At 45.5% G+C, this 8,379-nt stretch overlaps 1 protein-coding gene across 3 annotated transcripts in view; it reads right to left on the reverse strand.

The window, feature by feature from the left end:
• Nucleotides 1-4,181, reverse strand: part of MIDEAS (mitotic deacetylase associated SANT domain protein) — a 74,325-nt gene extending 70,144 nt beyond the window's left edge. The window contains exon 1 of one of the 3 annotated variants that reach the window (XM_083398144.1): nucleotides 3,879-4,181. The gene's annotated coding sequence lies outside the window, so the exon portion shown is untranslated. The remainder of the gene's footprint in view (nucleotides 1-3,878) is intronic. The other 2 variants (XM_083398145.1, XM_083398146.1) reach the window with 2 other exon arrangements.
• Between the last annotated feature and the right edge of the window lie 4,198 nt (nucleotides 4,182-8,379).

Genomic DNA, 8,379 nt, shown 5'->3' on the forward strand with positions numbered 1-8,379 from the left:
TGCCTTGAAACCTTTGTTCATTCAGTGTGGTGTAGTGGTTGGAGTGTTCAACTAGGACCTAGGAGACCAGGGTTCACATCCCCACTTAGCCATGAAGCTCATTGTGTGACCTTGGGCCAGGCACTGCCTCTTAGCTAACCTACCTCACAGGGTTGTTGTAATGGAAACAGGGGGGGGGGGAAACAGGGGGGGGGGACTCTGTATGTCACTTTGAGTTCCTTAGCAAAGGTGAATCCAATACAGGGGTCAGAAACCTTTTTCAGCCGTGGGCCGGTCCACTGTCCCTCAGACCTTGGGGGGGGCTGGACTATATTTTTTGGGGGGGGGGGATGAATGAATTCCTATGCCTCTCAAATAACCCAGAGATGCATTTTAAATAAAAGCACATATTCTACTCATGTAAAAACACACTGATTCCCAAACCATCCGCGGGCCGGATTGAGAAGGCGAGTAGGCCACATCTGGCCCACAGGCCTTAGGTTGCCTACCCCCCCCCCCCCCGATCCAATACATAAATAGGGGCACAACCACCAGCTCTTGAACTCATTCCTCTAGCTCTCCTTTTAACAGCACTGTGATTTGCAGCAGTTAGCAGGCAATCAACCATGTCATTAAAAACTCCTGATTATTTCTGCCAAAGAGAGAAAGAAAAAGGCTATGCAAGGGGTTTTCTAGAGAGCTTGAAACCTTTACTGCAGTACGTGCTGCCATGCTTGGCAAATATACTAAACTACATGAAGAAGCCCAAAGTGTCGCCACACCACTACAACCCCAATTGAAATGTGTAGCAGTGACATGATCAAAAGGAGGGATCTCTGCATAGCAATTTGCTCCCTTGGTTAGCACCTCAGCACACAGAAGCAGCTGCCACATGTAGCAAGGCAAAGCATCCTCTATGAAGCAGATCTGTGGTGCTGATCTGTATCCACTCTCAGGGCACCTTTCACACTTCAGGGCTGCCGAATGCACCAAAAGTTTGTGTGGTCAAAAATAAATTGGTAAAAGGATTAAATGTGCATGCAGCACATTTCAAACGTTAAGAAACAAAAATCAAAAACGTAATTTCAACAACTTTCATAACAGTCCTGGAAGGACCTGCATCTTGGAATAATGGCTTGCCTATGGCCAAGTAATTAGTATGTGGCGAAGACAGCATTAGAACCCAGGACTTGCCAGCTGCTGCTTAAGAGTCATAGAATTGTAGAGTTCGAAGGGACCCCAAGGGTCATCTAGTCCAACCCAACCTCTCTATTAGGACTCTCCGGGCCACCGCCACCTACCCAGCCACCCATTACTAGCTGTTTTCCACTCTCGTTGGGTATTTTTGCCTGTCTAGAATGTGTTGTTGAACTAAAAAAAAAAGTCTCTTGCTTCCAATTGCTCTATTCAGTTTTGCCTGTGGTCCCTCCCAGCACTGCCATTGCAGCCTCCAGAAGGTTGCTTAGAAGGGAATGTAGCCCTAGGCAAGTTTCCCTACCCCTGGCTTATGCAAACAAAAACTACAGCCACAATATTAACACATGCTTTACCATATTACAATTCGCCATTCCTCCATGCACATGCACCCTGCAGCAAAGCAAGCCCGTCTCAAAGTTCCTATTTTATTTCCCAAGGCTATGCCAATTTCACAGAGGGTGGCAGTGGAGCAGAGCAGAGAATCATTTTTAATCTTCACTATGCAATCGCTTTGAGCACTCTGCTTTCAAAGCTTCCTGAAATGTTAAGATTTTCTTCCTGGACTGCGTTGTCTTTTTTCCTCTAGGGCTTTTATAGGCATATAATTTTCTTGCACCATTCTCTCTCCTCCTTTCCTTTTTTGTAAGTGCAAGTACAACCTTAAATGCACATCTTCCACCTATTATTGGGAAGACTCCAAGGAGGATCATATACTTGAGGTCAAGCAGGAACTTGGCAGCTACCTAAGGAGCAATTTATCAGTTCTTTATTTGCAGCGCAAATCTGCCCCCCTAGTAGAGACAGGGTTTTGCACAACCCTCTTCATGTACTCACCCCCGGAATATTAAAAGATACATGTCAGCTATGCTTGTGAGATCCTCATGGTTTTTATATGATGCAACCAGATAAAACTTTTGATCAGACTCCACGTAATACCCAGAAACCATATCTGCAATAAAGTGCTGAGTGCACTTTGATTGCAGGCACTTATACACCAGCAGCAATTTTTATTTTCAAAAGTGAGAGGCATACGGATCAGCTGGTGCGTCACTTGATCTATAATGTAGATCCGAAACATGCAGTGACTAAGTTTCTGTTGCACATTCTGTCTTGCATTGAAAGTACTGTGGAGCTGACTGAAAGATACCCAGACGCACTGTTAAGGTAGCAGTTGCAGTAACAAAAACTTAGAAGCAACTTCCCACGATACAGAGGTAAACAGTCATGTGTGTCTGAACAGCTTGTTCAGATTGCAGTTATCATTTTTGTTTTGCTTTTCTTTCCCCAACACCAACACCTCTTTGCAGAAAACACAGGAAACTGCCTTATACTTAATCAAGCCATTAGTCCACTGAGCTCTGTACTGTGTGGCTCATCAGTATTTCAGATTGGAGTCTCTTCTAGCTGTACCTGGAAATACCAGGGACTGAATCTGGGGCCTTTGCATTGAAAGCAGATGCCCTTCTGCTGAGAAACAGCAGCTCCCTTCATCTGTCTCAAACCTCAGTAAAACTTTTGTTTTATCCATGCTGATAATACGTATCAATAATACATATAATACAATACAATAATACGTATGCAATATCACAGCAAGCAAGAGCTCAGGGCAGAATTCAACAGAAAAGCAAAGCAAAAAACATGTCCAATGTGCAGCCTGCAAGCCTAATACATCTAAAATAAACCTTCATCCAGGCTTATCATAAGACTTGGATTGTGCAAGGCACAGTCACATATGCATGTGGGTGTTTGGACAGCTTTGTCGACAAACTGCCAAAGTACCCGTCCTTTACAGTTACTGCATGATTAACAGCACACAACATCTGCCAGAAGTGCCGTGCAACAAGCTTTTGTCCTAAAGGTGTCTTTCTGTTTTGTTTTGTTTTGTTTTGTTTTACATTAAAAAAAAACCAGGCCACGACGGGTGGGGGTAGCTCGTTTAAATCCCAAAAGATCCTTTGCAGCCTGATGAGACGTCATCATTTGTTGCAAGAAGGCGGGCAAGGCTGCTTCTGTTTCCTCAGCACAGGCTCGTCCCATATTTGGAAGAGCCACTTCGACTCTCTCTCTCTTTCTCCCACCCCCCACCCCCGCCCCCGGTGCGAAGTCATCAGCAAGGGCTCGTCCAACAGGACTCTTTTGTCTGCGGAATAAACTTGAGCCACCAGCGCCGGAGTAAACAAACGAACGAAAATGCAAAACGTGGATTGTTGTTGTTTTTTAAATGCACGGGCGGATTTGATCCGAGACGAAATACTACTCGCTAAAAGCCTCTTTTGCAGAGACGCTCGCAGGTTCCGGAGAGGAGAAGCGACAGAACCGAGTTAGTCCGAAGAGGGTGGACTTCAGATCCTCCCCCCCCAACTCCACACACACACACACACACACACACACACACAAAGTTCAGTCGGCTGCTGCTGCAGCTGCTGTCACTTTTGCCCCAGCAACGCCAAGCCGTTTTCTCCGCCATCCCAGAAAAACTCCGGATCCCCATTCTGTCTGCTCCACTTCACATCTACCCGAGCCAAACCCAATAATCCACTTGCATCTCTCTCTCTCTCTTTTGGAAGTAGGAAGCGGAGCGGGTTGGAAGTAGCAAGAAAACGAGATCTCCTGCTACACCACCCAGACTATATTAATCCAGGCACCAAAGGACAAGGAAACAAACACGCAGCGTCCAAACCGAGCGCGAAAGTTTTGCTCACCTTCAGTCGCTGCAACAAGTCCTGTCCTGAGTCCAGTCCGGGGCAGAGGAATCCACTGCCAACAAGAAGCCCAAGAAGAAACGGGGGCGGGGGGGGGGGAATCCCGCAGGCAACCAAACCCCAACTTTTGAGTGCCTTTCGCTAGGATTGTGGGAAGGCGTCACTTCCTAGCGCGGTAAGTAGCCGAGGGGTGGATGCCAGAGCAGGCCCTTTAAAAGGCAGCTCCTCCCTCTGCTTGCTTCACCCGCCCTGTGCAGCCTCAGCCACAGAGAGGGCTGCTGCTGCTGCTCCCCCCTCCCAAGTATCGTCTGAGACTCAGGCCCCCTTTAGCCTTCAGGGCCAGGCTCTTGATTCGAACCCACGACATGTTAAGACGAAAGAGAGAACGCAGCTTCAGATTCCTATTGCACGCATTTGTAAAAAGTAAAGTGAGATAATGGAGAAACCCCGGGTGTTTCAGCCAGATTCCCCTGGAAAGCTTGCAGGAGCATGGTGGAAACAGGAATCCTGTTGATGGCTTTTTGGGGGGGGGGGGGTCCTGGTACAGTGGTACCTCTGGTTAAGTACTTAATTCGTTCCGGAGGTCCGTACTTAACCTGAAACTGTTGTTAACCTAAAGCACCACTTTAGCTAATGGGGCATCCTGCTGCCACTGTGCCACCAGAGCACAATTTCTGTTCTCACCCTGAAGCAAAGTTCTTAACCTGAAGCACCATTTCTGGGTTAGCAGAGTCTGTAACCTGAAGCATATGTAACCTGAAGCGTATGTAACCCGAGGTACCACTGTACTGTCATCACCTTCCAATAGATGTCCCGCTGTGCTTCTGTCATCCCCATCAAAAATGCTTGGCCTGCCTAGGGCCATAGCCTTTAAGAACTAGGAGGGATAGTTGGTGTGGATTGCGGTTAATATTGTGTGTACATTGCTTCTCAAATGTGCAATCCCTTGGCAGATCAAAGTGCTCCCCAGCCTCCACTGAGGCTCTCCACTCTGCAGGAAGGTTGGCGGGGAAAGCCAGCATCTCTCTCCTACAACCCAGTTTCCCCAGTTCAGCATCCTGCTCATTTCTCCTTCCTCTGCCAGAGCCAGCCAATCCAGCCCCAGTCTCGACAGCACTGCAAGGGCTCATGACTACTGCCTCCTATAACAACAATTATTTTGATGCAGCTGTTTTGTGCAAGAGCAGTTCTGCACAAGGGAGTTGCTGCTGCTTTTCTTTTAAGCACCATGCACGATGTGCCTGCACGATGTGCAGCAACCAGTGGCTGCATCCTTTTCTTTGGACTGATGGAAACAATGTGGAAGTAGGGATGTGGCAACAGATGGCACCCAGTAAAATCTTGCCGTGTGTGTAAAAAAGGCCAACCTGCATAATGCACATTAGTGCATGCATAGTCAAGTAATATGCAGTTTTTATTGGCTCCTTCCTTTTACTGGATTATCTGTGGGATGGGGAAATCTGCATTTAGTGGGCAGAAATGTGGGATGCCTCTTGGATGAGGATGACGATGACATTGTGTGGATACTGAAAGAAAAAGAAATGATGGGGAGCAGCTTCAAATCCACATTAAACTTCAGTGTATGATTGACCTCCAACTCTAACCCTGTCTTGGAAGTCCCAATTACTTAATATACACTCGGTGAAATAACCTCAGCATAGCTATACTTATACTAACACATATATTTTTATTTATTATTAAGAGTAACTGAATACCTTCTTTCCTACTACAAATCATGTTACCAGCATTTATTCTTGCACAGCTCCCTTGCAGACAGTCTCTCCATGCTTTACATTTCCCCCTTTAAACCCAACATCAGATTTTTCTTTTCTTTTCATTGCAGCAGCTGTTGTTGCCAGGCTGTCCTCACTGTTGCTATGATTTGCAAGGCTTGTGTATTTTCCAGTTCATGATTGTCTTGGATGAACATTGTTCATTCCACACGTACACCCCACCTTCAAGTAATACCTTCCATTTTTGAAATAAACAAGAACAGTTTAACAAACAAAAAGCAGTTTCTGGAAACACAGAATAGTCTGTTCTGGGAGTTAGCATTTGTATCCTCATATAACCTCTCTAAAATGTTTGGATGGAGCAAACTGAAAATTAAAGTGCCGTACAATGTGATAATGTCACAGCTGTTAAAACTATTTGAGAAAGACACAGGTGAGGCTGAGAATCCGAGAACAGGTCAGCACCACTCCTTTCTGCAACTTTATACTCTGCTGGTGGTACCAACTCCTTTGTTTTTAATTCAGGGAAATAACCCTGCTGAAGGCAATGGCGCAGATGGGTAATTTTAGACTGTGACCTTAATAGTCTTTTACACACACACATACACACAAAACCCCTGCTATAATGGTCAAGTGTTGTAATGTATATAAATGAAAACTATCATTTTTTAAAAAAACAACAATTATTTAACCATAATGTTAACATTTTCAGCTTTGACTCCTTTCCTCCTCCTCCTTACATTTGTTTTCGTCCTTTCCTGCATACTTCAACTTGCCTTAACTTATTCTTTTGATCATCTATTCACACACACACACACACACACACACTGCAGGTTTTTACAATAAAATGTGTAAAATGTCTCGATCTGTTTACAATTTGTTTGTAAATACTCAATAAACCATTTCCATTCCTTTCTAAAAAGTTTGTTGTCTTGATTTCTTATTCTTCCGGTGAGTTTTGCCATTTCTGCATACACCATTAGTTTCTGTATCCATTCTTTGTTGGGATCTCTTCATCCTTTAACTTTGGGGCAAATACATAATGGTCAAGGGTTTTAGCTGAGTTGTGAAGCACACAATTAACATACCACTTCTCCTGCTATTCCATGCTTTGCAACTGCTTCCATATTCCTGATATGTAAGAAGAGGAAAACAAACCACTATTTACCAGCTTTGATTTTTATTTTAAATCACTATCATGATTAAAGGGATAAAGTGGAGTTTGCTTCTGCTGTCCTGATACTAAACACGTCCAATCTGCAACTATGTACTGCGTGTGCCATGTCCAGCCAATTTCTGACCAAGGCCGGATTAAGGTGGTTGGCAACTCTGATGCAATCCCCAAAATAAAGCCTCCTACTTCCCAAAAAAGTACCACAAAATAAGTATTGTTGTATCATGAAGCTAGAAGGGGCCATGAGGATAATCTAGTCCAACCCCCTGCAATGCAGGAATATGCAGCTGTCCCATATGGGGATTGAAACTGCAACCTTGGCATAATCAGCACCATGCTCTAACCAACTGAGCTATCCACTGGGCATCTAAAGCTTAACGAATTTATTATCACATAAGCCCTTCCAACCCTGCAATTCTGATTCTGTCACTGCGAAAAGTATTCTGAGCTTCTAAAGTTTCACAGCCACAGCCACAGCACCACACCAAATTAATATTATGAATTAACGGTAAAGGGACCACTGAACATTAGGTCCAGTCGTGGCCGACTCTGGGGTTGCGGCGCTCATCTCGCTTTATTGGCCGAGGGAGCCGGTGTACAGCTTCCAGGTCTTGTGGCCAGAATGACGAAGCTGCTTCTGGCGAACCAGAGCAGTGCACAGAAACGCCATTTACCTTCCTGCCGGAGTGGCACCGGTACCTATTTATCTACTTGCACTTTGACGTGCTTTCCAGCTGCTAGGTTGGCAGGAGCAGGGACCAAGCAACGGGAGCTCACCCCATCGCAGGGATTCAAACCGCCGACCTTCTGATCGGCAAGTCCTAGGCTCTGTGGTTTAACCCACAGCGCCACCCACGTCCCAATAGTATGAATTATGTGTTGGTAATGATACAGTGGAAGCAGAGACAAAAATGCATGCAGCAGCAGTTGGAGCAAAAAAATAATAAAATAAAATAAAAATCCAGTGCCTATTCATACATCAAATTAATACAGTGAGCATGGATTCAACGACACACTCCTATTACACATCCCAGAGGTCAAAGTTCCCAGGTCAGAAGACCTGTCATTCAAACAGAAGAAGAAGAAGAAGAGTTTGGATTTGATATCCCGCTTTATCACTACCCGAAGGAGTCTCAAAGCGGCTAACATTCTCCTTTCCCTTCCTCCCCCACAACAAACACTCTGTGAGGTGAGTGGGGCTGAGAGACTTCAGAGAAGTGTGACTAGCCCAAGGTCACCCAGAAGCTGCATGTGGAGGAGCGGAGACACAAACCCAGTTCACCAGATTATGAGTCTACCGCTCTTAACCACTATACCACACTGGCTGCACCTCTCCTCTTCCCCGATTACAGGCATGCGGCTTTGGGAGTCAAATCCCACCCTGATACATGGAGCTTACTCTCAGATAAGCTTACCTAGGACTGCAGTTTTAAAAGCAGAACAACAAACACGAAAGTGCCTCTGCTCCAAAGCAATGCAAGGCTGCAATTTCGACTGCTCTTTATCCATGGAGCGACCATACCTAAGTGGGAAGGCTTGCCCTTTTTAAGTGGGCCCGCGGTTCCCTGCATTACCCTTTTAAGAGGCAGGCTAG

The sequence above is a fragment of the Podarcis tiliguerta genome (assembly GCF_965153285.1).
Source record: "Podarcis tiliguerta genome assembly, chromosome: 1".
NCBI classification, from domain to species: Eukaryota; Metazoa; Chordata; class Lepidosauria; order Squamata; family Lacertidae; genus Podarcis; species Podarcis tiliguerta.